This window comes from Balearica regulorum, chromosome 21 (genome assembly GCF_011004875.1).
Source record: "Balearica regulorum gibbericeps isolate bBalReg1 chromosome 21, bBalReg1.pri, whole genome shotgun sequence".
NCBI classification, from domain to species: Eukaryota; Metazoa; Chordata; class Aves; order Gruiformes; family Gruidae; genus Balearica; species Balearica regulorum.
In genome coordinates, this window is record NC_046204.1 from 4,722,049 (window position 1) to 4,740,860 (window position 18,812).

At 46.1% G+C, this 18,812-nt stretch overlaps 1 protein-coding gene across 1 annotated transcript in view; it reads left to right on the top strand.

Moving 5' to 3' along the window:
* The first annotated feature begins 4,853 nt into the window (after window positions 1-4,853).
* The window catches only part of SPSB1 (splA/ryanodine receptor domain and SOCS box containing 1), a 36,764-nt gene continuing 22,805 nt past the window's right edge, over window positions 4,854-18,812 (top strand). Inside the window, exon 1 of the mRNA XM_075773606.1 lies at window positions 4,854-5,077. The gene's annotated coding sequence lies outside the window, so the exon portion shown is untranslated. The remainder of the gene's footprint in view (window positions 5,078-18,812) is intronic.

Below are 18,812 nucleotides of genomic sequence, written 5' to 3' on the forward strand. Positions count from 1 at the left end.
TCTATTCGTGGTCCCCATCAAAAAGGCAAGGAGGTGATTTTTCTGCTTCCCCACTCCCAGTGGCTTCTTATGCACAGACTGCGACCATGTGCTTAGCCCCCTACATACAGGCTTGTGCCATAAGGCCCAATAAGCAAAATGGGTGTTATGATGTGTCCTTTTTACTGCAGACGGTTGTGTCAGCCAGTAAATTTACCGTGATTTTAAGGGGATGCTCCTGACATGTGCTCTCATTAAGAGGTAGTCATGTCTGTACTACATGTACCTCAGAGGTAACTGGGCAACCAGTTGGTGTTGTAAGGGTTGTTCCAAACAGAATCAGAAGTTTGTAGAGTATCTTCTCCAGCCAAGTGCTCCAGAGTTACATATTTTTATACGTTTATACATTCTTTAAGGCAGGCCACTTCACATCCAGCACCTATGCTGAAGCAGAAAGGCAAAGGAGCAGCGATGAGACATCACACGAGCCCCTGCTTTCCAGTTGAATGTAAAGCAAAATCCCTGATTCCACTTTGTTTCTGATAAAGGGTTTCATTTCATTCACCAGCCTCATTTACTTGTGTTGCAGTGCGCAAAGGGTTGTATTGACTGCGCTGAGGTCTGAATTCACAAGAAGAGACTAACTAAAAGGAAGATGACTATTTTTTTTCCTGCAAAGAGCCCCTTGGGGATGCCTCTTTCCCCCCTCCATCCCACTCTCTTTTACTCCCTTTCCATCACATTGAGCCATCTTCCAGCTGAGGAGAGCTTGTTGATTGTCCTCTAGGCAGGCTTGGCAGGATTTCTACCTCATGAGACTGCTGTTTTAACAGTCTCTTTCTCTGTTCTGCGGCACACTGGGTTACTTTGGCTTTGTTGCTGTACATTACAGACGCTCATTGTTCACTATCTGTTGCATTGTCTCCCTTAATTCCCACAGGCAGAGCCTTCATGCAGCACGTACATGTTTCCGGGCAGAGTGTTTACTCTCTCTCTCCCCCCCTCTCCCCAGGGCACAGAAAGCTGCATGTTTGCTACCACACACACCCCCACACCCCCCAAATGCAAAGCAAAAGGATCCCCTTTTTTGGTACAGTCTACCAGCCTACTGCTGCAAGGTTAGTGTCAGTCAAGCATAAAGCACATCTACAAAGTCTGTACCAGCCTGAGAGTCTGTGCTCTTACGAAGGATTTAGATGCTTAACGTCAGACATTCAAAAGGGACCCATTTCTCAGAAGGCGGGTGCTCATCCACCTCCAGACCCCATAGATAATCTACAATGCTGAATGCTGAGCACAAAACAGAAGGCATGCCAAGTCATCCCCCCTCCTCCCTCCTCTTTAATAATCTTAGCATAAATTCACAAGCATGAGAGCTGGAAAAGTCTCTTCTAATCCAGGCTCCATCCCCAGTTAGTTTTCCAAACAGGCTTAGAGGGATTCCATTGCAGGCCATAAACACTGGCATTTGTCGGCCACCCCCCTCTGCCACTGTTTGCACTGCTGTTTGAGATGTAGACAGTATTCAAAGCAAATGATTGAAGATTAGCAATTCCTGCTTCTTAAGGAAGCAAGAAAGTCAAACATTAAGGAAATAAAAGGAGACAAGATTCCGTAGGAGCTGTGATCTCATCTGGCGAGAAGCCACCACAAAGCTGAAAAGTTCTGCTTCAGCACTTGTCACGTCTGGTTTCCTCCAACCTCCCTGCTGCTCTTATACCTCCTCCACCCCATTTCTCCCTCTCACTGTAAAGAACAGGGATCTCTGTTAGAGCAGGAAACCCTTGCACACCTGCAATCAGTGCACAAGAAAATGCAAGCCTGTGAGTAGCCATCAGAGAAAGAAGTTCACATCTGGCAACGGCAACGTGCTGCAAGGTGCTTGGGGAGAGATAATGGGTGGTAGTGCTGACCAGTGCTGGGCAGCTGGCAACACGACCACGGTGGAGTTAGTGGAGCAGCTGAATTCACAGGCAGACTAAAGCCTGCTGTTTCCTGCACAGTTCTCCGACGTCATTCACAACTGTCTTGGACTCAGTGATGGCACGTCTCTACTGCTGCTGAAGGTGCTCACGCTGTGCTGACCATTTAATACACCCTGGGGAGCTGTGGCCAGGCAGGCCAAGGAGAACCTGCTTTTGAGTCTCCACAAGCGAGGTCTTGGGCTTTCCTCAGGACCTTGGCCCTGGCCAGTGCTCTGTTACTCCCCTGGGTCACAGCAGATGGGCAGGAAAAGGTCTCAGGTTAACAGGAAAGTTCCCTGTCCACATCTCCAAGCATCAAGAGCTACTGTCAGCCAACTAACAGCTGCCTCCCCGCTGCCTCTCTAGATTATGAATCCATGCTAGCCTTTGCCCCACTCGCCCCAGTCAGGTTCTCACGTTGCAGCAGTCTCCCACCTTGGCAGTAACGAAACAAAGCATTTAAAGTCAGAGTACTTTAGTAGGTGTAGTAGATTGATTTACTGTAAAGGAGAATTTGCTCCACAGAGCCCCGATTCTAAGCCGTTTTGGAGTTTCCCTAGACAACACTTCAGTTTGTCTCGCTTTCCAGCTAACGTATGCCTGGCACATTCCTCTAACATCTTTGGCATTGGTGGAAGAGACAGGAGCGGATCTTCTGAACAGTGGAGATCAACTGGGAGAGCTCTGCACAAAGATGGATTCACACAACAATCTCCAAGCGTGCCGACAGCAAACACTGGAGCCAGTCTGCAGTGTCAGAATCCTTCCTCAGCTCCCTCAGAGCAGTATTTACAGGGTCTCTACGGGCCCCCAAGGTTTGGCTAACTGTCCAAGAACTGAACGGTAATCTGCAGGAAAAGCTTAAAGGGGGAAGTTTTCACAACATGCTTGGGGGACTATTGCTGAAGAACTTCTGCTGCAATTAGTGGGGAAAATTGACTTAAATGGGAGCAGGACCAGGTCAAAGCAAAGTCATTTTGAAAAAGCTACCCAGATATGTATCTATTTAACATAAAACTTCTCCTAGCTCTATCTTGCAGGGTGTGAAAGAACATATTCATGCTGTATCTACAAACTCCTTGGTGTTTCCGGTCAGCTAGAGTAATAAATTTAATCTAATATGAATGTGATTTTTTTAATGGCTGGCATAGAGCCACAATGGCTGGCATAGAGCAACTATTCCCCAAGGACTTCAGCCTATGCTTAACAAATTAGCGCCTCAGTCCTGCAAAGATATGAATGCACATATGAACAACTTCACGTGCATGCACTGTCCCACGGAGTTCCACTGAATTTCTTTTCCTGCACTGGCTGAAGTCCTCTTTTGGGATTTTTTTTTTTTGACTGCATGGCCTGAAAGGAGTGAGGAGGAAGGGAGTATTCAGCAGGTTAGCTACCACACCTTGGGCTTCACATCGCATTTATTTCTTCTGACAGTTCAGTGGGTTCAGCACTGGACCTTGCCCTGTTATATGTCGCTGAATGTCCTGCTGTGACCACCCCACTGAAGGAATAACATAGCAGCGGGGAGTTTATGGCCCCTGGGGACCGTGCAATTTAATTTCATCGCATGTGCAGGACATTTTTCCTTGTAAGCACAGGTATAACTAAGTTGTACATTAATGCATGGCCCAGGAAACATGACAAAAAAGACTGTTGAGCTCTCAGCAGAGCATGCCTCCTTCCACCAGCCTCCCCAGAGATCCAATGCACATCTACACCCAGGAATCACCTTCCTCACTACTCACCTCCCCACGTCCTGAGAGGCACACGGCCAGGAGAAAAATGGTTGACTATCCTGTCCAATTAAAAGGTAGGAGAATGCACTTGCACTTTTATAGTTGAACTTTGTTTGAATTAAGGCCCTGTGCTGGAAATGAAGTTCAGCTGAGATGAAATCAAAGTCCTTTGGAAGCAGGGACATAAAGATGAGGGCACAGAAATTAACCCTGCTCTTTTTATCACATGTGCCCCAAGACCATTAGTGATGGGAACTGATCAAGGCCCAACATTAATGTCCAAACCTAAAACCCCAGTAAGTTCAGCAGCATGCAGGGGCATTCGTTCCACACTGACTCAGATGGAAGGCTGCCACCTCCTGAATCATTCATACCACTTCCTGCAGCTCCTAGGTGGTCCTTGGAGGTATCCCATGCAATATGGCTTGCTTAATTTATGACAATCCACTGGTTTATAGCTCCAAGCAGTATTGCTACAGAGTCTTTTTGTCTGGGAATACTGAAAAATGAATCATCTCAAAGAGACTTGACTGGGTTGAATTTGTGCAAAAAGTTGCTCTTTGAAAAAATGACTGAAATGAACAGAATTGTATTTCCCTGGTTTATTTTGGTAAACAAATCAGTTTTAAAAAAGCAAACACACGTTCCCTGGAGTGTTTGCAATGCAAACATTGCAACATTATGTCAATGTAAAAGCACACTGCGGATGCAATTCATTAAAAAGCCACTACATTGTATCCCCCCCCCCCCAAAAAAAAAAAAAAAAAACCCAAACGGGGTTAAGCCTGAAATCGCTGCTATTTTTAGCCATTCTTAGAGCAAGCAGGGCAGTAAAACATCAAACAAGCCCGATTTCATCCCGAAATACTTCTCTCCCCCTGGGCGACACGGCGGGGCTCGTGTGGCAGAGCCAGAGCTCCTCTTCTTCCTCTCCCCCCCCCCCCCCCCCAACGAAGGACTCCCTCCGCTACCGGTTGCTCCTCCAGACCCGGCGGACCGGCATCGCTCCGCGGCGGCGCCATCCGATCCCCGCCGCTTCCTCAGCGCCCGGGACCCGCCCTCCGTTTCCCGCCCCCTTTCCCGACCGCGGCGGCCGCCGCGGTCGGGAAAGGGGGCGGGAAACGGGGCCGGGCGGAGCGGGCCGCGCCCCGGGCCAAGCCGGGGGGAGGAGCGGGGCCTCGGCCCGGTGCTATTTGGGCCATGTGACGGGTCGGGCCCCGCTTGCTGCGCCTGGCGCCGGGAGGAGTTGGGGGGTTGCGGCTCCAGCCTCCCCGCCGCGGCGGAGGAGAGGCGGGAGCTGCCTTCGGTTCGCTTCGTACCGCCGGTACCCGGGAGCAGATCTCCGGTGGGGCCTGAACCGGTCCCTGGTATGGTCCGGCCGGCAGCCTGGGAACGGTAGGAGCGGGCGTGGGGCGAGGCGGGTGCCCGCGGGCCCGGGCGGCTCCGCGGCGGCTCTTCCCCGGGGAGGAGGCGGCGGTCGGCCCGGCTCCCCGCCTCGGGCTGTGGGCTGCTGCGGCCTCCGCTTCCCTCCCCTCCGTCTCTCCGCGGAGGTGGCTCCGTTCTCAGCGGGCGCGGAGCTGGTCTCCCCTCCCTGCTCCCTTCCCGCCCGTGTAAGCTCCCCGGAATCGGTGCCAACTTAAAAAAAAACAACAAACGCCAGGCTGGGGTGAGGCCAAGCTTTCCGACCTGCCTCAGCAACTCGAAGGCGCTTGCAAGCTACGAGTGGCTTGGGCACCGTCTTGCGTTTGCGGTGGGGCCGCATATGAGCGTGGAAGGCCCCGTCCCCGGGGAGCACTGGTGTCGGTGGGGCACGGTGGCAGAGCCCGAAGGTGCTGGGGCTAACGGGGCACCCGTGGCTCAAGCAAGCGTCGAGGCCTGAAGGACTCTCAGCATTTGCAAGTCTCCCGGAGCTGCGGTTGGGATGCTGTGAGATGGGTGGTTGCCAGAGGCCAGCTGGCGTAGCTGCGTGTGGATTTGAAAGGCAAACGCTGATAGCGTCAGTTCAGAGATTTTCAGCTCATTAAGGAAGTCAGGTTGTTTGTTCAGTGTCTGTGGTTACAGTGGTGGTCTCTGGAGCACACCTTACAAGGCCTAATTAATATGTCTGTTTTTTTACTACATAAACCTATGCTAATGCAACGGGAGCTTATATAAACCTATATGCGAAGTATAGGCTGTTATGAGACGAGATTAATCTTGCTGTAGCCTTGTGCTGAAATATGGCATTCGTTCTCCTTATTACCTGCCTGAGAAGTGGGCAGTCAGTGTGACTGGTGGTGGCCATGGCTGATTAGAAACCTATGAATTGTCTGAGCTGTTGCTCAAGATAAGGAAGTGTACAAAATGATTGTAAAAATGGGAGTTGCTACCTGGAAGGAAAGATCAGCTTTTTTCCTGATGGTGATGCAGGATGAATTTATGAACCTTTTGTCCCAGAAGCAGTCTTTGCTTGTCCCGCCCCTCCAATGTCTGATTTCTCCACCAGACTGTGCATTGCAAAGCTTGGTAGTATAAGCAGCTTAGTCTTGCTGGGTGCAGGTTGACTGCTAAGTTACCAGGACCAAACTGTTTGAAGTTTCCAGTGGCTTGCAGTAAAAGAGCTATAAGATGGATGGGGTCAAAGTGGCTATCCCAGCCTCTGGGGAAGGATATTTCTGTGGTGAGTTGATAAAGGAACTACTGGGAATGTGATGGAGCCATACTACTGTTTACAAAGTGAATGGCGATGCTGGGAAACACTTAACTGGCTTGCAGAGGAGCATCTTCCCTGACCAACCGGTGGCTACGGTGCCTGTCTCCTCCCTGCTCTGTCAGTATGTCTGGCCATGGGCCCTGTCGTGGCTCTCAGTAGTTGTGATGATGGATGCATCAAGCAGCAATTTATTCTTCTCCTCCCTTGAAGAGGAGGGATGAACTTAAGCAGTGTATTCCTCTGGGGGGCATCGTATTGTTGCAGTACAGCAGCAGCAGGCTTTTGCAGCCTCTCTCCTCTGCTTTAGAGGTTACTGAAGTGCACTGTAATGTGGTTGGAGTTTGTTTGTAAACCTCTGCTAGATACTTCTGAGATGTGGGGTTTGTGTTCCAGGAACTGGCTAACTGATATGTGCTGTATTTGTGTGGAGTCAATTCACTCTGCTAGATCCTGGATGTGGAGAATGTGCTCTGCTCATTGCTTTCCTGTGTCTTTTTTATTTTTTTCCCTGGTCCCCTACATCTCCTTTTTTCAGAAAAAGTAAAAGCCGTCTGCAAGGGCTGCTTGTCTTGTCAAGTCTGTCTTGCAAGCGCTAATTAAGAATTCTTGAAGTTACCGGAATTAAAAATCTGTAGCTAGTGAGCCAATCGGGACACTGTGTATGCCAGGCTTTGTGAATGAATGCAGACCGTGCTGACAGTTAATCTTCCAAGTCACAGTGTAGCTCCTCAAGAATGCAAGATGTGGAAGGCAGTGTGCTCTGTGGCTGTCTGAGGTTTGTGTCTCAATCAAATTTTGTGGCTGGTGCACTGGACACACTGGTACCTGATAGGCAATTCAAACAGGCCAGATCTGATACGCCAGTGCAAGCTGGGCTTATGGCTTTGGGCTGTAGTATACGTGTACTGACTGAGTCTGGAGTCACTGAGGGCTTGTGTTGACAAGGGGAGTGAGGATTAACTGGTGTTGGCAGGGAGGATCAATGAGATGACCTCAGCTGGGCTGTGCTTATCTTCATGTCTTGTGGAAGGAGACTTGTATTAACTAGTAGAATGATGTAGCATTATTGCTTACTAGACCTGTGTAGATTATACCAACAAGCCCTGTTTTAGTATGAGTTTCCCTAACCTTGACTTTACCAAAGCCTGGCATATGTGGCTGGCTGGGCAACTTGCTGCCCTGCTGCTTTATATTTACAGGCATGTGATGTGACTTAGCAAATTCAGTTGCTGGTACAAGATGTAAGTTTAGACACTAGCTGCTTCCAGACAAAGCTGTGTAATGCTTGCAGAATAAAAGTGAGTAAGTGTCTGAGAACCAAGGTTACCAAACTGCAGTCACTGGACTGCTTTGCTGGTGGTCGTGGTGGGATGGGTTGATGTCAAGGTGTTGACTCACTTCCAGTTACTACACTGCTCTGAGTGACAAAAAATTCTTCACTTGAGTTACTCCATGCGAGTAACTGCTACACCTGCTACTGTTTCAATAAATAATTGCTTGGGGTGGGATATGAGTGCAGTTGTCCTTAGCAAAGATGGGATATATGCTACAGGAGGTGGCCAAACACGCTCTACTGAGTGTGAGAAAACCTAGCTTTAGAGTACTAGTTTCCAAGCACATGGGGGGGGGGGGGGAGTGCCACTGTTAATTGTGTTTCCCCAGGGACTACTAAAGCAGTGTCACCTTTTTAAAAGAAGCAGGGAAGGGGTTGATCATAGATTCCCTTTCAACTCTACTGCTCTGTCCTCATAGGTAATGCTTTGGAAGCTTCTGGGCTAAAGTAAATTGGTCTGCCTTGATCAGGAAATTCTTGTCCAGGTGATCATAGGTGAAGGAGTATCAAGCCTAGAAAGAATATGTAATGGAAATTAATAATGTCCTCGTGTTGAGCTGAAATTGAGTAAAACTTAAACTCTCCCAGCCCAATGGACTGCCTGGACACTGCAGGCTGCCTTTGCAGAGGCCCTTTGGGAAGAGTACAGAGGGAACAACAACTTCTTAGCATGGCAAGAGCTCTGGGCCTGGACCACTGGGATGAGCAGATGCAAGTGCTGGCTAGTGAGATGGGTGCTTGGTGCTCTCATGACTGCTGGGGGCAGTTCTTTTTGTCTGTGTTGTCATGCTTGGGATTGGGCTCAAGGTCCAGAGCTTTCCAGGCCAGCTGGTGCTTGTGGCAATCTGACAGGATTGTGTGTGCCCCGGGGAGTGTGGCTTAGAGGGATGAGTGTAGGGCTGCAAGCCAGGGACAGCTGTGGGCTAATCCTATCTATACATCTGACTTGATGTGTGGCCTTGCTTTAATCACTTCACGTTTTGGTTTAGGGTTTTTAAAAGGGAGAAAATCAAGTTAATGCTTTTCTTGTCTCATCGCCTTTGGCAGGGATGGATACTAATACCTGGTTTTATTTAATGGACTCTACCCTGTGGCTTCTCAAAGAAGGTGGAGTAGAAAAGACTTATGATGCAGGGATTGCTGGCAGTCAGGTGGAAAAGGTGGGAAATGGCTTTTCTGTTGACAGTGTGGAAGTGTCACAGCTAGGAGTGGAGGACTTAGCGTGCCATTGACTTTCCAGTGTTTCATTTGTGTGGTAGAGGCCTTGTCATCCTCCCTTCTGGTTTTATGTTGTGCTTAAGCAGCACTGAACTTCAGCTTCAAAGTTTTTTGGGTTAACATCTTCTGATCTTAATAGAGAAACAGCCACCTACCCTTGCCTTACCTTTTTTTCATTAACCCTGGAGCATCTTGTCCACTAACATTTTCTTGTCTTATGGCTCTGCTAGTTTTTCCTCTGCTAGAACATGGGAAGATTTCAAACTGAAGCAGTGCTGCTACTATATAATAGTAAGGCTTTTAACCTGCAGAACTTTCCTTAGGAGGAGAAAGCTTTTTACTTAAAAAACAAAAAACAAAAACAACAAAACACAAAACAAACCGCAAAAACCCCAAAACACCCCACCACCATCTGCCTGATTTCAAAGTGACAGCAACAACTTTTGCCTTGAGAGCTTTGGGAGAGAAGGTGGTAATGTCTGAATGGAGATACCAAACATGGGCTTTTTCTTATAGCCTGGGAGGGGAATTTGATGAAGCTTGTAAGTTGGAGCAGCTGTGTAGATGTTAGTTTCAAAGTGCTTTCTTTGGACAGCTGGTATGTTATCAAGTCAGGAATCTGTCCTGAGGAGATCCCAGATGGGGCCTTGACACCATAAATGTACAAAGGCACTCGGTTGCACAAAAACTGCAGAAACAACTTAGTTCTAAAGAACGTGAGCCACAGATGGTAAACAGCCAAGAAAAGCAAGCAAGGGGTAAGGCCAAGCTGTTCTCTACATGAGAAAGCTACATTGGTCTCAGATGTTTAGAAATTCTTAGTTTAAACTTTTGAGAACTACACTGTAGATAACTTCTGGTTTGAATGGCCTTTTGGAAGTTAAACTCTAAGTAGAGATGTGATAAATGCCTGGATTCCAACTACAATGTTTGGAGGCTTGAAGGAAGTACCAGAGTTTGCCAAAGTGCAGTTCTTACCTAGATACCCTAATTCACTGTCATGTGGTGCCTCAGAATCCCTGGGTTTATAGTGGCGTAGCCTAGTGAGCTATGCTGCAGGAAAAGCAGCATTGCTTCTCAGTCAGAAGAGAAGAATGACCCTTGAAATGCTTCCAAACAGTAGTCTTTGATCCATATTATGGGGGAATTGGGACACTGCATATGTGGGATGTATGGGATTGGTGGTGTGTTGTCAGCAGTTCTACTTGGGGCCTATCTCTTTGATGGACAGTCTCACCATGTTTTTTAAAGGGTAAACTGGTCATGTTACTGAGCTTGGACAATGAGGGAAGGATTGCTTTGTTCCATACTAATCCCAGGGCAGTAGTACATCTGGGTCTCGAAGTTTCATGTGGTGTCCATGTAAAGAAACTTTGTGGACCAGCTGGTAAGGAGTAAACTGAACTGGGAGAATGAACACTTATGTCCTAGTACCTATGAACTGCTGAACAGCTGGAGAAGAAACCTGTGGATGCTTTTGTTGACAAGAAGTTTGGGGCTTGTGTGAGTCCAGAAAGTACCTGGCTTGAGATTCCTCTGGGCAGGAAATGTAGTAGCATGGGGTTACATGATAGGCATGAGCTGCTGCAGGCTGGGCTGTGGTGTTACCCTACAGCTTGCTGTCATGGTTCTGTGCTCCTGGCTTGAACACTTGGCTTCCTTGCCTGATGTCCCACACAGTTTCACTACTAATGTTCTGGGGTTTTCCATATGGTATGTTGTGCACTTCCAGCTGGAACGAAGTGGAGCTGGGGGTGGGAGTGAATCAATCTAATGAACATGTTTCATTTTTTTGCGAGTCAGGGCATTGCTTTCTTCCTTATTATCTTTCAGCTTTGAGTGCTGTGTGTCCTTTTCGCAGCAAGGATCAGACGGGGAGTTGTAAGTGGTTTCAGCCTCAGACTTGACTCTGGTATTTATTCAGGCACATGCATCTCTTAGATCTTGCTAGCATAGCTTAGTTTGCAGCCTAAAGAGGAAAAGGGCAGCAGGGCTGCACACATGGCACTGATTCCAGCAGGATATTGCTGTAAGGTTAGGTATGTGGCACACTGTCTTGCCAATATCTGCTATGTAGAAGTTAAAAAGGGGCAGCTAATCTGCTGTGAAGTGGCTGTGAGCTTGGGTAATGGTGAAAATTCAGGGAGTGAAGGCAGACCTGCTTAGTAATATGCTACTGGCTTCCCAAGTTGTGAGTTTGACTTGCCGTATGTTGGGATGGGGAGAAGAAGAAAGGGCAAAGCGTGTATCTTTTATGTTTATCAATATGGGTCCATTTCAGTGGCTGAGATTCATCCTGGAATTTGAATACTGTAGTTTGTTCTTGATATCTGCCTCAGTTAATTGACTCTGAGATGATCTATTCAAGGACCAACAAGCTGCTAAATAGTTTAACTTAATTCAGTGTTTGCAAGAAGCATCTTTTGAAGGAACTGAGAGCTTTCTTGGAAGGTTCACTCTGCATGTTCCCCAGCTGAATCCTGTTTTATTGAGGTACTGGTGTTCCTCATGTTCTTCTGATCCTCTGGGTATGAGGCATGTCAAGTAGCTGTAAGATGTTGCCTTCCAGTGAGATTCCAGTGAGATTGAAGGGGCAGGTCATATGTGCCCACACAGGCCCAAATCTGTACTTTTGGCATGAATAACATTAAAACCTGAGGCTTTATCTGATTACTCAGATAAAGCCTGGTGTGTGGACGCTGAACTGGATTTGCAAGAGGCATAGCTTTGTGTGTCAACACTTTAAGTGGGAGGGGACACCTGACTAGAGAACCTGGAAGGAGCAATAACCTACATCTGCAGGCAGGCTGTGATTGTGCAACTGCCCTCCTGCTTGCTCCATAGCCGTGGTTTTACTAGGGAAAACTTGCCAAGTATGCTGTGTCACTCCAGGATGGCAGATATGTCCAGATGTTTGCCTACAAGGAACTCCAGTGAATCTGCTGCTTTACTGAGTTTATTAGTTTTGGAAGAGGCAAGTCTTCGTTGCTAGGTGTACTTGCATACATACTTGGTGGTGTTTTTCTATAAGGACTTTCTGCTGTACATGTTTTCTCCAAAAAGGGACTTGGCTGTGACACATGCAGTGCCTTCAGTCTTTGTCCCTTGGCGTAGGGATGTGGTGGTAAGCGCATGCTGGTGTCCCCTCCAGGTAGAACAGCTCAGCTTGTCGCTGTGGGCTCATTGACCATACGGCAGCACATTGAGGCGTAAACAGAATTTCCATTGACTGCACATTGCTGATGGGACATATGCAGTGTCCCCTGACTAAACTTAGTAGGAAGATGCAGGTTTGGACTTTAGGCCAGATGGGTGTCATGGCTTTTGCATCTAGGAACATACAAGAGCAAGATAAGATATATGGCTTATCCTTACCTAGACTCTGTTTTATGGGATAAGTGTAGTAATAATTTTCTATGAAAATGGAGAAGGATGGCTGTTATTTGGTTTACTATTTCTGATGAGAAACAAGAATTGAACGGCTCTTGGAGCTTTAAGTGGGAAGAGATTTCTTGATGCAGGTAAGACCCCAGTGGGCACTGGGGAGCAGTGTGCTGTAGACCATATATTAAGACTGACTACAAATGCCCCTGTGTATTTGAGATGGAAGAATGGTTTTTCAAGCCTGGGGTCATTAAGGTGAAGAGGAATGGTAGGGTATTATACTAGTACTTGTTCGGAGGCATGTGCTCTTATGTTACTTGGAATAGGCTGTCTTCAAACCTTCCAAAAATGCCAGCCAAGCCCTAGTCTAGACGGTTCTTGAAAGAACACATGGCCTCATGGGAATCTCTGTTTCAAGGTGCAGAACAGTACAGCAGAAGCCTTATCAGTGACTTTATTGTTGAGAGGGCTTTTGTGCTAATGCAGTATTCAATATACTCTTAAATTCTGCTTTGGCATGTCTAAGACACCTGCCGAACAAGCTTGTCAGGGACATTGTGTCTGGCCCAGGGTTGTGGTGCTGAAAGGGTATCGAATGGAAGCCCTGTCCTTAGGACAAAGCAGATGGCCCAGCAGGTGGCAGGCTGGCAGCAGAGAAAGCCATGGCTTTGCAGGTTGCTCAATACAACCCTTTTTTGCTTGCAAGTCTGATAGAAAAGCTGGGCAGTCCAATTAATACATGCCTAGATGCATTTATCCAGGGTGAAGAGCTCTGTAGCCAGCTTTTTCAAGTCCTAGTATGGTGTCACCAAAGCATTGGGATTATCTGTAGGGGATGGGTGTGTAGGGTGACTTCAGCTTATACTTTCATTGAGTTTTAGAAGTAGTAGTGTGATGAATTGACTGTAGAAATAAAACTGCAAGGTAAGGGTTTTTTCTGGTGTCAGGTCTTTAAGGGAGGAAAATACTGTTGGATGTGGTGACTTTGATATTCCAGGCATTAAACATTCTGGACAGTTTACATCTATTCCATGTTTGGGAGGTTGTGGTGCACTGAATGGTGAGTGGCAGTGGCCTTCTCACTGCTTTGAAACTGATGCTTGTACACAGCAAATCTTGGCAAAGCCATCCAGCTTCCTCAAAAGGAAAAGTAAAGACTTAAGTAGCAGCTAAAAAACAGTTGAACATACTTTTCTAAGGCTGGTCAGTCTCAGGAAAAGACAGAAGCTTAGATGCTGAAGGGAACAGCTAACATAACTGTGCTTATATCTCTACAGTTCTTGTTAAACTCTGAGAGCAAGGCAGCTTATCTTTTCTGCTTGTTCCAAAGTATATTGAGTGCATTTTTAAGAACAGATCTTTTGACTGTTTCTACAAGGTTTCTTTCCCTCTTTCTCTAAGTTCCATTAATGTGTTCCAAATTTGGTTTCCTAATTGGAAACTCTCCATTGATATCATGGGAGGTTTCTGTGGCCCACATCAAATAGCTTGGTTCACCAGGAATCAAGTGACTGTACAAATGTTTATATTAAACACTTATTTAGAAGGCATGTTGACTTAATGGCAACCTATGATGACTGTGGTATGTTGGAAGGATAGGTTAACTGTGCAGCTTTTGTCTTGCCTTTGAACCGTAAGAGTACAGGCAGCTGTTTAATGCCTAGATAAGATGACTCAGGCTTGCTTACATCTAATGAACTTGTCCCATCACTATTGTGCTGTTTCTTGTCTCTTACATTGGAGAGGTTTTTGAATGGGTAACCTTAATGTAAAGGACTCAGATAGCAATGGCTGGACTAGTCACAGCAGAAAGCTGTCTGCTTAATTACAGGTACTGGAATGTTGCTGTTTTTACAGAGGAAACCCACAGTTTAGTCTGCTGAGAAGCCCTAGGGAGGGAAGGAAGAGATGGTGAACATGTACGTTCTTCAAACTCTGCTTACTCAGGCTTCTGTGGTAGTGTCAGGGCATTTGGAAGGTGGAAACAGAAGGGATAAAAAACATCTTAGCATCCCCTCTCACCCCCACATAGACCTCAGATATTGAGCAGTGGCTATCTCTCTACTTCCCTGCAGGAGGTTGTGCTGCTTTTTAATTTGAAGAAAAGATCTTTTCAAAGCTGCTTGGGGTGTTATGGAACCTTTCTTATGAACATCATGCGCTAGTAGCTAGTGTGTTTGCAGCAGACTGCCTTAGCAGGTAGCTAATCAAAACCCTTGCATCAGTTAGCTTTGCAAGATATACTGGACTTTTTGTACTAAATTACATTATTACATGTGGCTGAGTACTCTCTGGGTATGCAAGAGCAATCTGTTTCATAGTTATGGGGAGCAGAGAGAAGTCTTGTGTAGAGCTGCAAACTGTGTTCAGTTACTTCACTTTTGAGAGAGCAAAATAACTTTGAAAACTTATTGTTTGAACCTAAATTACAAGAAGTGCAAGACTTTAGGTATGACTTTGATATCTGAAATTAAACTTATTTGTGGGCAGAATCTTTTCAGGCAAAGAATGTTTAAACACTTTTTCACTGCTCTTTCCAAAAGTTACAATATTGGACTGCTGTCAGATTAAACTGCTGAGAAAGCCAAAAGTGTCCCTACACAAATTTAAACTGAGATCTCTGGTGTGGTGCTCTGCCTTGAAAACAGGGTAGATGCTTGATACCTACAGGAGGAGATTAATTTCCTTTAGACAAACTTTCCTTCCAGTATCCTTCCTCAAACTGATGTTGAAGTTGTCACGGATACTTCTACTGCTAGTCTTTCCATGTTCTAGCATCATGCCTGTTGATGTAACTGATGATGCTGAGCTGGGAGGCTTTTAGGAAGTGAATAATTTGGGAGAAATTCTTGTGACGGGGTGTAAAGATGGACTGGTCCATACAAGACTTAATCTTGTGAGTCTGGATGAATATGCTAAAGTGGCCTACAGTAAAAACTTCTGTGCTTTCAGATGCTTTCTGAAAAAGTGACACTTAAAGCTGTTTACCATCAAAAAGTCTGTACAAATCTGTCTCTCTAGCCACTATATCCTGTCTCTTCAGCAATAAATATATCACCTCTGCATGGTTCAGAGCATGACTATCTCCTAACCAGTTCTAGTTGCATGTGCTGAAGCAACTGATGTGAACTGTTACTTCATACTTACTTTTTTCTAATGCAGAGGTGCTACCACTATGTAAATTAGCAGTGTTGGACCTAATCATACCGATTTGCTTTGTTGCTCAAACCAAGTGAGATGCAGATTAATGTTGGCATACAGAAGATGATGAGGAAGCCACTGAAAATCTCACTTGATTTACAGAGCTGAAGCTAGTGAAACTGTTGCTTAAGAGTGCATTGCTGAGTGTGTACCAGTAAGACTAAGGGACAAATTCCACTCCTTGCCACTTGAATGAGCCACTCTGGACACTAACCAGTAGTGAAGCAACTGTGAACAGTGCTGTAGGTGCAGGCCTTGGTCATGCTTTTTGGCAAAAACATTTGTTCTGTCTTACCGTAACTATTATTTCCAGGAAAAAGTTGCTCTTGGATATCTGGCCACCTTACGGTACAGATGTCCTCTGAAGGCAGCATATGTATTCCTGCAGCCACAGTTTGTATAATATGTCTTAATCCATTTCATTTTGGCGCGCTCTGCACTTTCAAATCTGACTTGTATAGTTGCACTTGTATAGGGATAAAGCTTCAAGCAGTCAGGTTAGGAAAGCTTTCTAAAATTGTGCTATGTATTGTGAAGCCTTTTTGCTGGATGATGTAAGAACTCAGCTGAAGCTTTTGGTCACCCTGTCTATCTCAAACCGCCATGGCAATTTCTAAGGACCCTTTCAGGTAATGGTGAAAGCAAAACATTGCATCATGCTGAGACCGTGCCCAGCTGTAGGCTTCATTGAGATGTACAATGTCTCTCCTCCTAATTACGGTATGTCCCAGGTCAATTATATTTAAACATAGAGTCCAACCATGTCATTAAACTTTTTTGGCTAATGACAAGTCAGAAGTCTAGTAAGGCATCATCCCAGAATGCTGTGCTTTGGGGAGTTGCTGTGTATGTTCCAGTAAAGCTGACAATGTGAGTTGTCTCTTGTGTAATCTGTCTGCCAGGAATATCCTCTTAGTTCAGCGCTTTATTGAGAGCTGCTGTGAGATGGCTTGTTGGTTGTGTGTATTCCTGGATGTGGAGGGCCTACCTTACTAAGCATACTGAAGGAGTGGTTTGAATGTTGACAAATGCCTCAGCACTAGTCTGTTGCATGTTTATCTGACTCTCTTTGTGCTTTTGCTCATATAACCAATGTTTGCTGTACATGGCAGCTGCCTCAGAAATGAGGTGAGCACATCTTCTTAGAGACTGGCAGTGGGTTGGGTCAGGCAGAGCGCACTATGTTGGCTTTGCTGCTTGATAGTTTCAAACAGTTTAAAGGTCAGATAGAAGTAGCTTTCTATATTACTTGCTAATCAGTGGAAGGATGGGGATCTATGCTTCCACTGCAGAAATCCTGGGCTGAAGTAAAACAATAAATGTGTGCGTGGTAATCAACATGGCATTTAGATTCTGCAAATCCTGTATTGGATCCACGTTTCATAGCTAGTTCTTGTGTTAGCTGCTTGTACCTTGTAGTTCTGTGCTAGCTATCTGGTTCTCTCTGGATGCTTGCCTGAAGCTCTAGCAGATGAAGCTTGATGCTAGTAAAAAGCATGAGGAAAGGGCAGGAAACAGTCCTTCCCCACCCAAAACCTCAGGATGGCAGATCAAGGTGACCCTCAGTAAAGCTAATGAGCTTGCATAGTAAAAATATTTAAAGGGACTTGTCTCAGAGGTACTGGGGCAAACAAGAGCAAGGTGCTTATATATTCTCCCTGGTTAGATGGTGCAAGTAGCATTGCAGAACATAACAGTTCTGTTTGGTTTGTTTCCAGTGGCAGCCCATTGTATGTCCCAGCATGGTGGTTTTTCCTAATGTTTTCAGTGCTGTAAAAGCTGCGGTCTCTTGCCCTAATGTGTCAAGTGCTAGTAAGTCCACTTAAAACAGAGCACACTTCACGTACCTACCCTTGATACACTTCTGTGACAAACTTCAGTGCTCTGTTACTCTTACGGGACTGGATTTGAGCATGTCTAAAAACTTGGGTTATGTAACTAACTCATGATGATCCTGACTTGACTCTCTGCAAAGAACAGACCGTACTAGGCAGATGAGAAATGCCAATGCTTTTTTCCTTTTTCTGCTGGCTGGATTGCAAGCCATTTATGCCCAAACATTCTGGAGGTGTTCTGCCACGGTGTGACTCTGCTCCCTTTTTGCTAAGGGAGATCCTTAGGAAACTGCTTTCCCTCTGGAGACTTGAAGGGAAGAGGGAATTGGAAGGTGCAAGGGGGGATATCATGGGCCTGAGCAAGCCAAGGTGCTTGATTACACTGGGATAGCAAGTTTGGATTTGTCTGGACTCTTCACCTCAACTGGCTGTTGCAGCAATTGGAGAAGAGAAATTGCATCTTCCGGCTATGTTGTTGGATTTGGAAAGGGTTTTTCCACAGCTTTTGTTATGTTTTAAGGGCTGCTGTTGTTCCCAGATCAAACTTGAATAGAAAACATAAGGCTGCTGCCAGCTTTCTGTCACAGACACCTTTTATCTTGCATTCATCTCTTCCAAGCAGATGCTGCTTTCATTTCTTTTACTTTTTTGCTACAAGACTAAAATTAACAGCCCTTTGATGCAGGGGAAGAAATTGTATTTCAAAGCAAAGTACCTAGTTAACTTCGATAATAAAACTGTTGTTTTTATCTTGACGGTAATTCTGTGTTCCTTTGAAACAAATCCGAGGGTTGGAAGCTCCTGAACCCTGCTAGCTCTAAGTTAACGTGCAGATCCCTCCTTGCCTGGGAACATCAGTGACCGTTCTTCTCAGGAGGGAGGTATAGATGAAGCTGGGCTCTTCACTGTGAGGCTGTACATGGGGAAGAGGGTGGCAGACATTGATGTTGAGGTACAGTGTTCCTGCAGATTTTCTTTCCAGATGATTACAAGCTGCAGTGTGTGGCTAATGCTGTATCACAAGAGCGCCAACCACACAGCTCAAGGTGGAGCACAGCAGGGGCAAGGAGCCGAGGAGAACACAAGTCTTCAGACACTTCATTGTGGGAGTGAAGCAATCTGTATCCTCTAGCCAGACAGTGGTTTTTTTTTTCCCAGTCCACCCTGCCTTCCCTAGCCTTCCTGCCTTCAAAGACTTGTACTGAGCATGAGGCTTGTATGAACATCCAGCTTCTGGCTTTCATCTTTTCCACTTGAAAAGATGAGCCTTGTTCCTGTAAGGTGCAATACTTCCTAAAGGGTGATGTGACTAAGCTGCATGCGTTAGGAGGATTGTTTCCAAGGGGGATGCTGAAGCATGCCTGTCCTCATAGGGAAGGTGACTGGTGGATATGGCGGAGCTGTAGCAATGCTCAGGTAGCAGGTGACTTTGGGGAACAAAGGATTCCTAAACTTAGACCATGGCTG